General features: G+C 35.3%; 1 protein-coding gene across 5 annotated transcripts in view; it reads right to left on the bottom strand.

Annotated features, from left to right (window-relative positions):
• Positions 1 to 17,375, bottom strand: part of SDK1 (sidekick cell adhesion molecule 1) — a 1,057,379-nt gene that overhangs the window by 934,019 nt on the left and 105,985 nt on the right. For 2 of the 5 annotated variants that reach the window (XM_077140481.1, XM_077140482.1), the window contains exon 1: positions 12,586 to 16,475. The exons of 2 other annotated variants lie outside the window; for them this stretch is intronic. The gene's annotated coding sequence lies outside the window, so the exon portion shown is untranslated. Of the gene's footprint in view, positions 1 to 12,585; positions 16,476 to 17,375 lie in introns of those variants that run through there. One more of the 5 variants, XM_077140484.1, reaches the window with a different exon arrangement.

Below are 17,375 nucleotides of genomic sequence, written 5' to 3'. Positions count from 1 at the left end.
ATCACGTTTGTTTTTTTAATAGAGATATAACCCATATCAGGATCACTAAAATCCACAGCATTATTTCCAATTAATTTATAAATGGTATAAAACTGATTTAAATGATCACCATCAAAGCAGGGTACCTTTACAGGAAAATCATGCAAGAAGTACAGAGTTCCCATATACCACCCTCTCACACATGAAGTTTTCCCTCTTTTAAGCATTCTGCAGTAATGTGTTACCTTTGTTACAATTCACGAAACATTATTATAATTGTGCTATTGATTTTAGCACACAATTTGCATTGCTTTGTACAGTTATATAGGATTTTTGTGCATATGTATGGTAACAAACTCTAAAATTTCCTTTTTTCCCCTTTTCAAATATACAATTCAGTGGTGTTAACTACATACCCAAAGTTGTGCCTCCAAACCCATCTTCCATTGCCAAAACTTTTCCATCATTCCAAACAGAAACTCCAAACCAACTGAACATACCTAACTTTTTGTTTTTTGAATGCCATTTTATTGAGACACATTCACACTCCATACAATCCATCCAAAGTATAAAATCAATAGCCCACAGTATCAAATAGTTCTGAATTTATCATCACAATCAATTTCTGAACATTTTCATTACTTCAGGAAGCAAAAAAGGAAAAAAACTAAAACATCCTTTACCCGTTATTATTCCATCATTGATCCCTAGCATTGGTGTGGCATATTTGTTACTGTTGATACAAGAATATTAAGATATTACTGTTAACTGCCCATACTTTGAAATAGGTGTGGGTTTTTCCCCCATATACAAATATTGTTAACTCCTTGTAATAGTTTTGTACATTTTGTTTTAGTCCATGGAGGAATTTTTTCTTACATTTATACTGTTAATCAACGTCATCATTCACCATGAGATTTGTTGAGTTATATAGTACCATGTTTTAACCTTTGTCTTTCCCTTTGTTAGCATATAAGACTCAACTTCCCCTATCAACCACACTCACACTTCAGCACTATTAATTATACACAATAACATGCTGTCACGTCTATCCATTTCCAGTCATAAAATTCTGCATATCCTAAACAACTGCTCCCGATTCTCCAGCCTCTTCTATCCCTGGTAACCTAAATTCTAGATTCTATGTCCATGAGTTTATATAGTGTATATAATACATAATACATATATTAGTGAGATCGTATATTTGTTCTTTTTTATCTGAATTATCAAACTCAACACAACGTCCTCAAGATTTATACATTTTGTCACTTCATTCCTTATTGCTGAATATTATTAGCCCATCATATGTCATATGTATGTACATTTTGTTTATTCATTCATCAGTTGATGGACATTTGGATTATTTCCATCTTCTGGCAATTATGAATAATGCCATTATGAACATCAGTGTGCAAAAGTCTGTTCCCATCCCTGCTTTCGGTTCTCCTGGGAATATACTGAGTAGTGGGATTGCTGGAGCGTAGGGCAACTCTAGAGTTAGTTTTCTGAAGAATCACCAAACCACCCTCCACAGCGGCTACACCATTTTACATTCCCACCAGCACTGAATAAGTGTTCTATTTCACCACATTCTCTGCAACACTTTTAGTTTCCTGTTTAATAGTCACCATTCTAATAGTCGTGAAATATCATCTCATTGTGGTTTTGATTTGCATTTCCCTAATAGCTAGTGAAGAACATCTTTTCATGTGCTTTTCAGCCATTTGTATTCCTTCATTAGAAAAATGTCTATGTATTTGCCCATTTTTAAATTGGGTTATCTTTTCATTGTTGAGCTGTAAGATTTCTTTATATACTCCAGATATCAAACCCTTATCAGATATGTGGTTTCCAAATATTTTCTCCCATTGAGTTGGTTTCCCTTTCACCCTTTTGCAAAGTCCCTTCAAAGCACAGAAATATTCCATTTTGAGGAAGTCACATTTATATATTTTTTCTTTCATTGCTTGTATTTTGGGTGTATGGTCTAATTAATGATCATCTATAACTAGGTCACTAAGATGTTTCCCTGTATTTTTTAGTGTTATGGTATTGGCTCTACTATTTAGGTCATTGATTTGAGTTAATTTTTATATAAGGAGTGTGATGGGGGTCTTCTTTCATTTGTTTAGATATGAATATCCAGCACCACTTATTAAGCAACTGTTCTGTCCTAGTTGAATGGACTTGGGAGCCTTGTCAAAAATCAACTGACCACTTCCGGAGAAGATGGCGGCTTAGTAAGACGCGTGGGTCTTAGTTCCTCCTCCAGAAAAGCAACTAAAGAAACAGAAACAATACGAAACAGCTCCCGGAGTCATAACAGAGACCAAAAAGACAGCGTACCCCATTCTGGAACAGCTGAACAGGCAGGGAGAATCTGCTGCGGTGAGATACCAGAGGGGCGCGCGTTTTCCCGGCCGGGGCGGCTGGCGACTGGGGTCCCCTCCACGCACGTGGCTCCCCGGTCTGACTGGGAACGTTGGATAGCGGGGCCCTCCCGTCACGCTTGGCGTTTTGGGCCAGCTGGGCAATTAGGACCGGCACTCTCCCAAGCCGTGGCGGCCAGCGACCCCCGCCTCCACGAGCGGTTTCCCGGCCGACTGCCGTGCAGACAGACGAGCGCCACCTACTGGGCAGGAAAAGAAAAACAGAGCCCAGAGATTTCACAGAAAAAGCTTTCAACCAGCTGGGTCCCACACCCAGGGAAATCTGATCAAATGCCCAGACACCAGCAGAAAATAACGGATCACGCTCAGAAAATTGAACATATGGCCCAGTCAAACGAAGAAACCAATAGTTCAAATGAGATACTGGAGCTGAGACAACTAATGCTGAATATACGAACAGAAATGGAAAAACTCTTCAAAAACCAAATCAATAAATTGAGGGAGGACATGAAGAAGACATGGGCTGAACAAAAAGAAGAAATAGAAAAAATGAAAAAACAAATCACAGAACTTATGGGAGTGAAGGACAAAGAAGAAAAAATGGAAAAAACAATGGATACCTACAATGGTAGATCTAAAGAGACAGAAGCTACAATTAGTGAACTGGAGGATGGAACATCTGAATTACAAAAAGAAACAGAAACTATAGGGAAAAGAATGGAAAAACTTGAGCAGGGGATCAGGGAACTGAATGACAATATGAAGCGCACAAATATACGTATTGTGGGTGTCCCAGAAGGAGAAGAGAAGGGAAAAGGAGGAGAAAAACTAATGGAAGAAATTATCACTGAAAATTTCCCAACTCTTATGAAAGACCTAAATTTACAGATCCAAGAAGTGCAGCGCACCCCAAAGAGAATAGACCCAAACAGGCGTTCTCCAAGACACTTACTAGTTAGAATGTCAGAGGTCAAAGAGAAAGAGAGGATCTTGAAAGCAGCAAGAGAAAAACAATCTGTCACATACAAGGGAAACCCAATAAGACTATGTGTAGATTTCTCAGCAGAAACCATGGAAGCTAGAAGACAGTGGGATGATATATTTAAATTACTAAAAGAGAAAAACTGCCAACCAAGACTCCTATATCCAGCAAAATTGTCCTTCAAAAATGAAGGAGAAATTAAAACATTTATAGACAAAAAGTCACTGAGAGAATTTGTGACCAAGAGACCAGCTCTGCAAGAAATACTAAAGGGAGCACTAGAGTCAGATACGAAAAGACAGAAGAGACAGGTATGGAGTAAAGTGTAGAAAGAAGGAAAATCAGATATGATATATATAATACAAAAGCCAAAATGGTAGAGGAAAATATTATCCAAACAGTAATAATACAAAAAGTTAATGGACTGAATTTCCCAATCAAAAGACATAGAATGGCAGAATGGATTACGACCCAGCAATACCACTGCTAGGTATCTACTCAAAGGACTTAAGGGCAAAGACACAGACGGACATTTGCACACCAGTGTTTATAGCAGCATTATCTACAATTGCAAAGAGATGGAAACAGCCAAAATGTTCATCAACAGACGAGTGGCTAAACAAACTGTGGCGTATACCTACGATGGAATATTATGCAGCTTTAAGACAGACTAAACTTATGAAGCATGTAATAACATGGATGGACCTAGAGAACATTATGCTGAGTGAGTCTAGCCCAAAACTAAAGGACAAATACTGTAAGGTCCCACTGATGTGAACCGACATTCGAGAATCAGCTTGGAATATATCATTGGTAACAGAGACCAGCAGGAGTTAGAAACAGGGTAAGATAATGGGTAATTGGAGCTGAAGGGATACAGACTGTGCAACAGGACTAGATACAAAAACTCAAAAATGGACAGCACAATAATACCTAAGTGTAATGTAACTAGGTTGGAACACTGAATGAAGCTGCACCTGAAATATGATTTTTTGTTTGTTTGTGTGTTTGTATCTTTTGTTTTTGTTTTTTCTTTTTCCTTTTTATATATATATATATTATTAGTATTATTATTTTAATTCTCTTCTCTATATTAACATTCTATATCTTTTTCTGCTGTTTTGCTAGTTCTTTTCCTAAATCAATGCAAATGTACTAAGAAATGATGATCATACATCTATGTGATGATACTAAGAATTACTGAGTGCATTTGTAGAATGGAATGATTTCTAAATGTTGTGTTAATTTCTTTTCTTTTTTTTGATTAATAAAAAAAATTTAAAAAAAAAAAAAATCAACTGACCATTGGTGTATGTGTGGTTCAGTGGTAGAATGCTCACCTTCCATGTGGGAGACCAAGATTCGATCCCCACACCATGCAGCTTCCCCCCCCCACACACACACACAAAAAAAAAATCAACTGACCATAGACCTGAGGGTCTATTTCTGAACTCTCAATTCAATTCCACTAACCAATATGCCTATCTGTTTGTCAGTACCATACTGTTCTAATCACTGTAGATGATATAATATGCTTTAAAGTCAGGAAGTATGAGTCCTCTCATTTCATTTTTTTCAATATATTTTAGACTATTCAAGGCCTCTTTCCTTTCCAAATAAATTTTATAATAAGCTCTTCCATTTCTTCAGATTCTAAGTTTTTTTATATGGTCAATACATATATCGCATTATATTCCAACAACCCTACAAGGTAAGCATCATCTTCATTGTATAGATGAGGAAAACTGAGTGTGATGGTTAGGTTCCGGGGTCAGCTTGGCCAAGCGATTATGCCCAGTTGTCTGGTCAGGCAAGCAGTGGCCCGACCGTTGTGCAAGGATATTTCATGGCTGGTTGATAAACCAGAAGACTGGTGTATTAAGCCATCTGTCAGTTGACTGTGTCTGTGGCTGATTACATCTGCAATCAACTAAGGCATGTCTCCCAGGATAAGATAATCCACTCAGCTGAAGGCTTTTTAAGTAAAAAGAGAGACTCTCTCACTGTTTCTTCAGCTAGCTAGCCTTACCTGTGGAGTTCATCCAGACCCTTCATTGGAGCTGCCAGCTTCACAGCCTGCCCTGAAGATTTCGGACTCTTCTATTCCGATGGTTGCATCAGACACCTTAATAAATCTCATATTACAGATCTCTCCTGTTGGCTCCATTTCTCTAGAACACAGAAATTCTAGAGAATTTCTCCTGATAATACTGAGGCTTGGAGAAAATCCATAACTTGCCTAAGGTCTCATGAGTAGAAAATGGTAAAATCCATAAATAAACCTGTTTCTCCAGATACAAAGACCAGGGTCTTTCCTTTGACACATTTAATACTGAAACAGTATTGAAAATAGCCTGCCTTTAATATCTCTGGTGTCCCTAGAAAGAACATACCTGTATACTCCAGAATATCACACCATTTTAAGCCTGGTAGCAAGGTTTTCAACATCTTATAAAAGACAGCTGGGGATTTAAAAAGGACTGGTAAGGTTCTCTCATGCATTTACTCACTACATATTTTCTGATCCAACCACAGGAATTATAGTAAATAAATTAGATGTGAGCATGCACATATGTATATATCTGTGTGTGCATGTTTATGAATGTGCATATTTATGTATACATGTATGTGTGTGTGTGTATATATATGTGCATGGAGTATGTGTAGCAGATAAGAATATAGCCACTTCATTTGCATATTGTAGTGCAAGATAGAGAAGGCAAGCTACAACTAATAAAGTCGTACATTCCAAAAATAAGTATGTGGAACACAAGATCATAGGAAGTCCTTAGGATGTTCACTGGCATGCAAATGGGAAAAACAAAGTGGAAGTTTCTGTTATCAAACAAGTTTGGGAAACAACGGGTGTTCTAGTTTGCTAGCTGCCGGAATGTAATATACCAGAAACAGAACAGCTTTTTAAAAAGGAAATGTCATAAGTTGCTAGTTTACAGTTCTAAGGCCAAGGAAATGTTCCAATTAAAGCAAGTCTACAAAAATGTCCAAATTAAGGCATCAACAAGAGGCTACCTTCACTCAAGAAAGGCTGATGAAGTTCAGGGTTTCTCTCTCAGCTGGAAGGGCATGTGGCAAAGTCTCTCAGCTTTCTCTCCTGGCTTCTTATTTTATGAAGCTCCCCAGGAGGCGTTTTCCTTCTTCATCTTCAAAAGTCGCTGACTGGTGGACTCTGCTCAGTGGTTCTGTGGTGTTCTGCTGTGGCTGTCTCGTGACTCTAAAAAGGACTCTCCAGAATGTTTCCTCTTTTAAAGGATTAATGGGTGGAGTCACAATTCCATGGAAGCTATATGATCAAAAGTTATCACTCACAATTGGGTGGGCCTCATCTCCATGGGAACAATCAAAATGCTCCCAGCCAGCAATACTTAATTGAGAATTAAAGGACATGGCTTTTCTGGGTCCACCACAAATTCAAATCAGTAACAATGGGTTAGGCCATGTTAAGTTGACTGACTGATTTACTACATCATTTTTCAAAGACCTCAATGTGATAATGTACACTGTGATTTTCCAAAAAGAGGATATAATATGCAGTCTTTCCCAAAATATTTGACCACAGAACCCTTTTTGGAAAAGCATATCTCAAGGGAACCAGTATTCTTCAGAACATCCTTTAAGATATAATGCTATGAAAAACAAAAGTATATTCTAGTTAACTACTTTGGAACCTACTAACCATAATAAAACACTAAAAAGTACACATAAAACAAAAGACTAAAAGACAAAATTTAAGGAATACATAACAAATTAAAATTTGGCATTTTAAATAAAACATTAAAAATAAAATATTAAAATTTTCTTATGTCAATAGCTATGAAAGAAGTTTCATTCCTAAAATCTACATTCATAATTGTTCATTCATTCTACCTAATTTAGGACCTAAGCTAAGACTGTATAAAATACAAAAACTTTATTTATAAACTTTAATAACTTGATAGTTTTATAAAACAAACTGAGGAAAGGAAATAATCTAAAGTTCATACTTACCTTTTGAAATAAACAGAAACTATTTTAGCCCCATAAGATCAGTTTACTTAAATTATCTAGCCAGAGACTAAAAATGTTTTTCTAAAACATTTAAAGGGTGGGGGGCACCTTTAACTGTTGTCTTTTGGATAAGAACCATTTGTTCAATAAGGACTAGTCTAGTTATTTAAATTATTCAAATGAATATTTGAATTTAAAAGTCATTTAATAGGCATGTATGCATCAAAGATGTTTGACAATCATTAACCTTTTAAGGCTAGAGTAAATTTGGAGGAAATTATTTTTCTCAGTCACATAATTAATTGTACACACCTTTTAAAAAACTTCTTGGACTTGAACGAAAAGTTACATGAAAACATCAAGAATATATAGTTTGTACCAAAACCAGGCAAAGATATTACAAAAAAAGAAAACTACAGACCAATCTATCTAATGAATATAGATGCAAAAATCCTCAATAAAATTCTAGCAAATCGTATCCAACAACACATTAAAAGAATTATACATCATGACCAAGTAGGATTCATCCCAGGTATGCAAGGATGGTTCAACATAAGAAAATCAATTAATGTAATACACCATATCAACAAATCAAAGCAGAAAAACCACATGATCATCTCAATTGATGCAGAGAAGGCATTTGACAAGATTCAACATCCTTTCCTGTTCAAAACACTTCAAAAGATAGGAATACAAGGGAACTTCCTTAAAATGATAGAGGGAATATATGAAAAACCCACAGCTAATATCATCCTCAGTGGGGAAAAATTGAAAACTTTCCCCCTAAGATCAGGAACAAGACAAGGATGTCCACTATCACCACTATTATTCAACATTGTGTTGGAGGTTCTAGCCAGAGCAATTAGACAAGAAAAAGAAATACAAGGCATCAAAATTGGAAAGGAAGAAGTAAAACTATCACTGTTTGCAGACAATATGATATTATACGTCGAAAACCCGGAAAAATCCACAACAAAACTACTAGAGCTAATAAATGAGTACAGCAAAGTAGCAGGTTACAAGATCAACATTCAAAAATCTGTAGCATTTCTATACACTAGTAATGAACAAGCTGAGGGGGAAATCAAGAAACGAATCCCATTTACAACTGCAACTAAAAGAATAAAATACCTAGGAATAAATTTAACTAAAGAGACAAAAAACCTATATAAAGAAAACTACAAAAAACTGCTAAAAGAAATCACAGAAGACCTAAATAGATGGAAGGGCATACCGTGTTCATGGATTGGAAGACTAAATATAGTTAAGATGTCAATCCTACCTAAATTGATTTACAGATTCAATGCAATACCAATCAAAATCCCAACAACTTATTTTTCAGAAATAGAAAAACCAATAAGCAAATTTATCTGGAAGGGCAGGGTGCCCCGAATTGCTAAAAACATCTTGAGGAAAAAAAACGAAGCTGGAGGTCTCGCGCTGCCTGACTTTAAGGCATATTATGAAGGCACAGTGATCAAAACAGCATGGTATTGGCATAAAGATAGATATATCGACCAATGGAATCAAATAGAGTGCTCAGATATAGACCCTCTCATCTATGGACATTTGATCTTTGATAAGGCAGTCAAGCCAACTCACCTGGGACAGAACGGTCTCTTCAATAAATGGTGCCTAGAGAACTGGATATCCGTATGCAAAACAATGAAAGAGTACCCATATCTCACACCCTACACAAAAGTTAACTCAAAATGGATTAAAGATCTAAACATTAGGTCTAAGACCATAAAACAGAGGAAAATGTAGGGAGATATCTTATGAAACTTACAATTGGAGGCGGTTTTATGGACCTTAAACCTAAAGCAAGAGCACTGAAGAAGGAAATAAATAAATGGGAGCTCCTCAAAATTAAACACTTTTGTGCATCAAAGAACTTCATCAAGAAAGTAGAAAGACAGCCTACACAATGGGAGACAATATTTGGAAATGACATATCAGATAAAGGTCTAGTATCCAGAATTTATAAAGAGATTGTTCAACTCAACAACAAAAAGACAGCCAACCCAATTACAAAATGGGAAAAAAACTTGAACAGACACCTACCAGAAGAAGAAATACGGATGGCCAAGAGGCACATGAAGAGATGCTCAATGTCCCTGGCCATTAGAGAAATGCAAATCAAAACCACAATGAGATATCATCTCACACCCACCAGAATGGCCATTATCAACAAAACAGAAAATGACAAGTGCTGGAGAGGATGCGGAGAAAGAGGCACACTTATCCACTGTTGGTGGGAATGTTAAATGGTGCAACCACTGTGGAAGGCAGTTTGGCGGTTCCTCAAAAAGCTGAATATAGAATTGCCATACGACCCAGCAATACCATTGCTGGGTATCTACTCAAAGGACTTAAGGGCAAAGACACAAACGGACATTTGCACACCAATGTTTATAGCAGCGTTATTTACAATTGCAAAGAGATGGAAACAGCCAAAATGTCCATCAACAGACGAGTGGCTAAACAGACTGTGGTATATACATACGATGGAATATTATACAGCTTTAAGACAGGATAAACTTATGAAGCATGTAATAACATGGATGGACCTAGAGAACATTATGCTGAGTGAGTCTAGCCAAAAACTAAAGGGCAAATACTGTATGGTCCCACGGATGTGAACCGACATTCGAGAATAAACTTGGAATATGTCATTGGTAACAGAGTCCAGCAGGAGTTAGAAACAGGGTAAGATATTGGGTAATTGGAGCTGAAGGGATATAGACTGTGCAACAGGACTAGATACAAAAACTCAAAAATGGATAGCACAATAATACCTAATTGTAAAGTAATCATGTTAAAACACTGAATGAAGCTGCATCTGAGCTATAGGTTTTTGTTTTTTTTTTACTATTATTATTACTTTTATTTTTTTTCTCTATATTAACATTCTATATCTTTTTCTGTTGTGTTGCTAGTTCTTCTAAACCGATGCAAATGTACTAAGAAACGATGATCAGGCATCTATGTGATGATGTTAAGAATTACTGATTGCATATGTAGAATGGTATGATTTCTAAATGTTGGGTTAATTTCTTTTTTTCCGTTAATTAATTAAAAAAAAAGGTGATGGTGGAGTTATGAAGAAAAGGCAGGGTTTAACCAATGAATATGAGTGCTGAATCATTACATCAATATTTCTTTTATTCTCCAGGATCTTAAAGCAGATACAAGTAAAAAGCTAAAATAATGGAATTGTAAACCATACAAAACTCTGAAATCTGTTTTACAACTAATTGTTGCCCTGTGCTTTGAAATTTATTGCTTTTTTTGTATATGTTATTTTTTACACACATACACAAAATCGATTGTGATGATAAAAAAAATATTTATTCCTTCTAGCCTCCTAGAAGGAAAAATCTGAGGTGATTCCTCATCTCATGACAAATACTGGGAACTGTCCTGTAACTATTTGTTGAAAAGTGCTTTGAGAATTACAGCTTTTTTCTTTCTTTGCTTTATATAAATGTTATATTATACAATAAACAATGTTAAAAACAAAAAAAAACAAACAAACAAACAAAAAAAAGAATATATAGTTTGGGCGGGCCATGGTGGCTCAGCAGGTAAGAGTGCTTGCCTGCCATGCCCGAGGACCTGAGTTCGATTACCGGTGCCTGCCCATGTAAAAAAAAAAAAGAATATATAGTTTAAGATCAAGTATTCAAAACAAAGAATACTATTAGCCACGTACTTTTCAAGAGTCTTAAATATGCACGCAATCTAAATGAAGATAAAGGGGCTAAAGAAGAGATGGGCAAATATCCTTTATAACCACTATAAATAAAACTTCACCACAAGGTATATCCTTGTAATAAAGGGATTAAAATATACTTTTATTATAAAAGACTATTAAATTTGAAAAAAGAAATATTCCATTTCTAAGTTCATAATTTTAAATGGGATTTTGACTGAAAAGTAAGAATGTAACTTAAGAACATTTTATCAGTAAACAAGAGTATTTCACTTTTAATTACCATCATTCATTGGCTCATAACTGTGGGCATTCACAGGTTGGAAATGAAGTAAGAAGATAGAAAGGAATTCTTTCCCTTTACCCAAAATATGGTGGTAAATGAAAGAGAATCAGATTAACTATGAATCCACGAATATACAATAAGGCAGAAACCTACTAAGTCAATAAAATCAATCCACAAAATTCTGAGTGGCTACCACTCACTGAGTCAGAAGCTATACAGAATAGTAAACACACATACACATTTTATATATGTTAATACTAAAGAAATAAATGCTAAATAAACTGGCTTACAACTATCCCAATTTAGTCCATTTTTGGGTTCTCTTCAGCTATTTGTATTTTCCCCATGCTGAGAAACTTGACTTGTAATTTTTATTCTTCTAATTTTTTTGCCAATATTTCTAAAAGTTTCCTTCCAAAATAAGTTTATCAGTACAGTAAGGAAAAAGTAACATCAGTATCTTTTTTTGTATCAAAAAATAAAACAAACAGTAAGTTATTCAGAATTATAATCAATGTAATTTTTGAAAAATTATTTTATTTTTTTAAATACCAAAAAACACCAAACGCAAACGTTCCTATTTTGATCATTCCATTCTACATATATAATCAGTAATTCACAATATCATCACACAGTTGCATATTCATCATCATGATCATTTCTTGGAACACGTGCATCTATTCAGAAAAAGAAATAAAACGAAAACAGAAAAAAATTTACACATACCATACCCCTTACCCCTCCCTTTCATAGATCACTAGCATTTCAAACTAAATTTATTTTAACATTTGTTCCCCCTATTATTTATTTTTATTCCATATGTTCTACTCATCTGTTGACAGGTAGATAAAAGAAGCATCAGACACAAGGTTTTCACAATCACACATCACTAAACGTGATGATTTTTAAAGCAAGGTACCTACTACTAGAAATTTCTCAAGTTTCCCTTCAGCTGAGGATGCATCTATGACATAGTTTTGGTAAAATGGGACAAATCCAAGTGGCATATTCCTTTCTCTTTCCCCTTCCTCCTTTTCCCTGTCTTGGTAACAGATGTCATTTCTAGAGGTACAACAGCTCCTCTGCTATCATGAAGTCAAAAGTCACACCCTAAGGATGATAAATCAGGATGGGAAAAGCCTCACTCCCTGATGGTGTACTAGCATACATGCATACCCTGAACTTTAAGAATTAAAACTAAACTTAAAATTTGTACTCTTCAAGTTACCTATATAAGCAATCATTTATCTGGTTTCTGTTATTTTCAGTTGCATACAATCCAAACTGACACAACACTTAAACTGGCCAAACCCAACTGCCAACTTCTCAAACACATTCTAAGCACAGACATTTCAATCTCAAGATATCTAAAACTGTTAGCTTCTGCGTAACTCTAAAAAAAAAAATCATTTGTAGGAGACAGATTTAAAGCCTTTGATCACTATGAACCATTTAACAGCTTTGAAAAAATTATAAGATGCTAGAGATTACTTCTAAGTATAAAGTAATTTTCTTATATTGCATGTATCAGTTTTGCTACCAATTATATGCCATTTCCATTAGTACATATTCACATCTTTATAATATTGCAATTAATACATCCTTAAGCCATTAACAAACTTGGCACTTTTTATATATAAGCCAGTTACATGTAAACATCAGTTTCTTTTAACAATATTTTTTTCTATTATAAAAGTAATCCACACTCATAGAAAAGAGTTAATAATCAAATGGAAGTATAAAAAAGATAATAAAAATCATTTATCCCATTTTACAGATAAACTAATGTCAAAATTTTGATGTATTTCCTTGCAGTGTTTATTTAGCTAGACTAGGTAGGTAGGTAGACAGATTGGTGATAGATGACCAGTGGAAATAGAAATGGCACATATTTTAGCTTTATGCTTTTTCCTTTGTCACTCATAAAAATTTCCCAAGTCATCCAAAAAACAAGGAGTTGTAAATATGTTCTAGTTATTTTAATTTTCTAAGAAAAACATTTTCTTATGTGTTCATTTGTATTGCAATTTTGTGCCAATCGCTTACATCAAAAAAAAAGTAAATAACATCTAATTATCATCCAAACAATTTACTGAATTCCCTGTAGGTACATGGCTCTAAAACCTGATTTTGTAGTTAACGCAACTGGTTTCAACTTACTCAGATAACAGCAAGGAAGAAAGCAGTTAACAAGGTCAAAGGGGAGTTAAATTAGAATAGACAGGGCTTGGCAAACTAGAGCCCATGGCCTTTACTTGTTTGTGCAATTTGGAATACAGCCACATCTATTCATTCATATATTATCCATGCCATAGCAACAAAAATGAATAGTTGTAAAACAGACTATATGGACTGCAAAGCCCAAAATATTTACTATCCAGCCCTTTACAGAAAAGCTTGCAAACCTCTGGTCTAGAATCTACACTTTGGAAATTAAGTAAATACACAGAGGGGAAAAGGCAGGAACGCGGTTCTACAAAAACAATTAACATGATAAAGCAATTGCTTTTAAAATGACAAGCATAAGATAGATGAATTCCAATTTCATTCAAGGTAATCATTAAAGCAACAGGAATAGCTGGTATTCTATGATTTGCTGTTAAATCGTGAGCAAAGAAATCAAAACAAAAAACAAAAAATGTGAGTAAAGTTGTCTTGAATATAGCAGCTCCAAAAGGTTAAAGAATGCAGACCTGAAAAGGAATTCCTCCCTTTTCCCCATCTATTCAAAACATATATAAAGGTGGCCTAGAGGGCGGGCTACGGTGGCTCAGCAGGCAGAATTCTCTCCTGCCAGGCCGGAGACCAGGGTTTGATTCCTGGTGCCTGCCAATGCAAAAAAAAAAAAAAAAGGCCTAGAACACTTGTCATTCCATTATTTTTAAAATCCAGGCATGGCCAAAAAAATCATAAGCAAAATCAAAAGATAAATGATGAACTAGAAAATAAAATTAACAACTTATCTCTCAAAGAAAGAAGTTCTGTTCTCTTTAAAAATCAAGACAATAAAGACCAAAAACCTGACAGAAAAACAGGCAAAATACATGAAACAAAAGTTCATGGAAAAGTAAGGCAAAAGCCTTTAAACATTTTGAAGCATAGTCAAAGGAACTGAAAACTGAATTCCACACAAAACTCTGCACAGGAAAGTTTTTAACAGCTTTCTTCTTCATTGCTAAAAATTGAAAGTAACCAAGATGCCCTTCACTAGGCAAATGGATAACCAGTAGTATATTTTTATAAAGGAATATTATTCAGCAATAAAATGAAAGGAGGCTTAAAAGAGAACAACTTAAATGCAGATTGCTAAGTGAAAGAAGATAGTCTGGAAAGGCAATATACTATTCCAACTAGATGACACTGCAGAGAAATCAAAATTATAAATACATGGTAAAAAGATCAGCCGTTGCAAAGAGTTCAGGGGAAGGAAAGGGACAGTTATGGAGAACAGAGGGCGTTTTCAGAGCAGTGATACTATTCTATATGAAACCATGACATGACATTATGAATTTGTTAAAATCCATAGAACTGTCCAACACAGAGTACACCCTAATACAAACCATGGACTTCAGTTAAATAAAATGTCAATACTGGTTCATTAGTTGTAATGAACATGCCTCACTAATGAACGTTAGTAATGGGAAATGATTTGTGTCTGGGGTTGTGCCAGTTTGAAAATACCATGTATCCCAGAAAAGCCATGTTTTAATCCTGATCCAATCTTGTGGGAGCAGCCATTTCTTTTCATTCCTATTCAGCACTGTAGGTTAGAAATTTGATTAGATCATCTCCTTGGAGATACAACACGCCCAATTGTAGATGTGTGGGTCTTGATTAGTTTACTAGAATCCTTTAAAAAAAGAAGAACCATTTTGGAGAGGGAGAGGGACAGAAGCCTCAGAGCAACGGTGAGAGCAGATACAGATGTGAACAGTTCTTCAGAGAGCAGAGAGAGACACGGATGTCTGGAGACAGAGCCCAGCAGATGCTGCCATGTACTTTCCCATGAGACGTTAAGCAAACCAGAATCTGAAGACAGCCAAGGGAAGCCAAGAGATGAAAGCCACCTCTGGAGAAGGAAAGTGAGTGACCCCACAGGAACAGAGGCTGAAAGCAACAGAGTCCAGGAGCAAGGGACCAGCAGATGCTACTGCTGAGACTTCCCAGCTGAGAGAGCTGTTCCTAACCCATGGGCCTTTCTTGGGTGAAGGTAACCTCTTGTTGGTGCCTTAATTTGTTCACTTTCATTTCCTTAGTCTGTAAACTTGTAACTTATTAAATTCCGCTTTATAAAAGCTATTCCTGTTCTGGTATATCACATTCCAGCAGCTAGCAAACTAATACAGGGTACAGAAGAACTGTACACTGCACAAAAACTGTTCTGTGCAACTTTTCTGTAAACGTAAACCTGCTCTAAAATTGAAGTTTGCTATTAAAAGAGATGTTCAGCCATACTGATAAGAGAAATATAAACAAACTTCACTGAGATGCTATTTCTCACCTGTGTAGCAAAAACCTACTCTCTTGGCAAGGATAGGGCAAAACTGAAAATCTCAAAATTGTTGATAAAAATACCAAGAAAAACTAATGAAGAGGAATACTGCAACAGTTAATAACACAGGCAAAAGTATCCATTATTCACACAGCTGTAAAAAGGAATGAAGAAATCTCCATGTACTAGTTATGGAGTAATCTCCAGGATATATTGTGGGGGAAAAAAGCAAGGTGGAGAACAAAGAATATAGTAAACCATCTTTTGTACAAGAAAGAGGAAAATCAGTAAATATGTATTTTCTTATTTTTACAACAAAAAATAATAAAAATAGCAACTACAGGGGAAAACTAGGAGGAAGTGAAGGGTTAGAGATGGAAGTAAGACTTCTCTAAATTTAATTTGTTATGTACATTTGAATTTTGAACCACTTCTATTTAACACTGTACTGGAAATTACAGCAAGGAAGGCAATTATAGCAAGGAAGGCTGGGTAGTAAAAAAAATTTTCAGATTGGAAAAGGAAGAAGTAAGCTTTATCTACTTGCAGATGACATGATATTTTATACAGAAAACCCTAAAAAATCTGCTAACAAAAACCATTAGGGCTAATAAAATGAGTTAGCAAAATTGAAGGCTACCATATTAATATAAAAAAATCAGTTTCATTTCTACACAATAGCAATAAAAAAATTGTAGAAATGAAATTAACAAATGATCCAACTTACAGGAGCATAAAAAAAGAACAGCATACTTAAGAATACATTTAACCAAAGAAGTGTAAGACTTGCACACTGAATAGCACTAAATATTGTTGAGATCTAAATAAATAAACATCCACATTAATGCATTGGAAGTTTTAATATTGTGAACATGACAATAATCCATGAATTGATCTATAGATTCAATTCAATCCCTACAAAAATTCCAACTGCCATTTTTCTCCAGAAATGGACAAGCTGATCCCAAAATTCACATGGAGATGCAAAGGACACAGAGTAGCCAAAACAGTACTGAAAACGAACTAAGTTTGAGGAGTCATGTTTCCCAATTTCAAAAATTACTATAATTTACAGAAATCAAATCATTGTGATACTGATACAGATTGACATTTAGATCAATGGAAAAACTGAGAGTCCAAAAATAAACCCATACAATTATGGTTGATTTTCAGTAAGGCTGCCAAGACCATTCAGTGGAGAAAAACAGACTTTTCCCACCAAACAGTGTTGGGACATCTGGATAGCTACATGCCTGGGAATGAAAGTGGAAACCTACCTCACACCATATACAAAAATATATTCAAAACAGGTGAAAGACCTAAATGTAAGAACAAAAACTATACAACTCTTAGAAGGAAACAGAGGTGAAAATCTATATGACCTTGGATTGAGTAATGCTTTTTTACATATGACATCAAAAGCATAAGCAACAAAACAGAAAAACTGGACTTCAGTCAAAATTTAAAATTTTGTGCAAAGGATGCTATCAAGAAAGTGAAAAAAGAACCCATAAAATGGGAGAAAG

This window comes from Tamandua tetradactyla, chromosome 23 (assembly GCF_023851605.1).
Source record: "Tamandua tetradactyla isolate mTamTet1 chromosome 23, mTamTet1.pri, whole genome shotgun sequence".
Taxonomy (NCBI): Eukaryota; Metazoa; Chordata; class Mammalia; order Pilosa; family Myrmecophagidae; genus Tamandua; species Tamandua tetradactyla.
The sequence above is the reverse complement of the archived record's forward strand: the minus strand, read 5'-3'. Positions and strand labels throughout refer to the sequence as shown.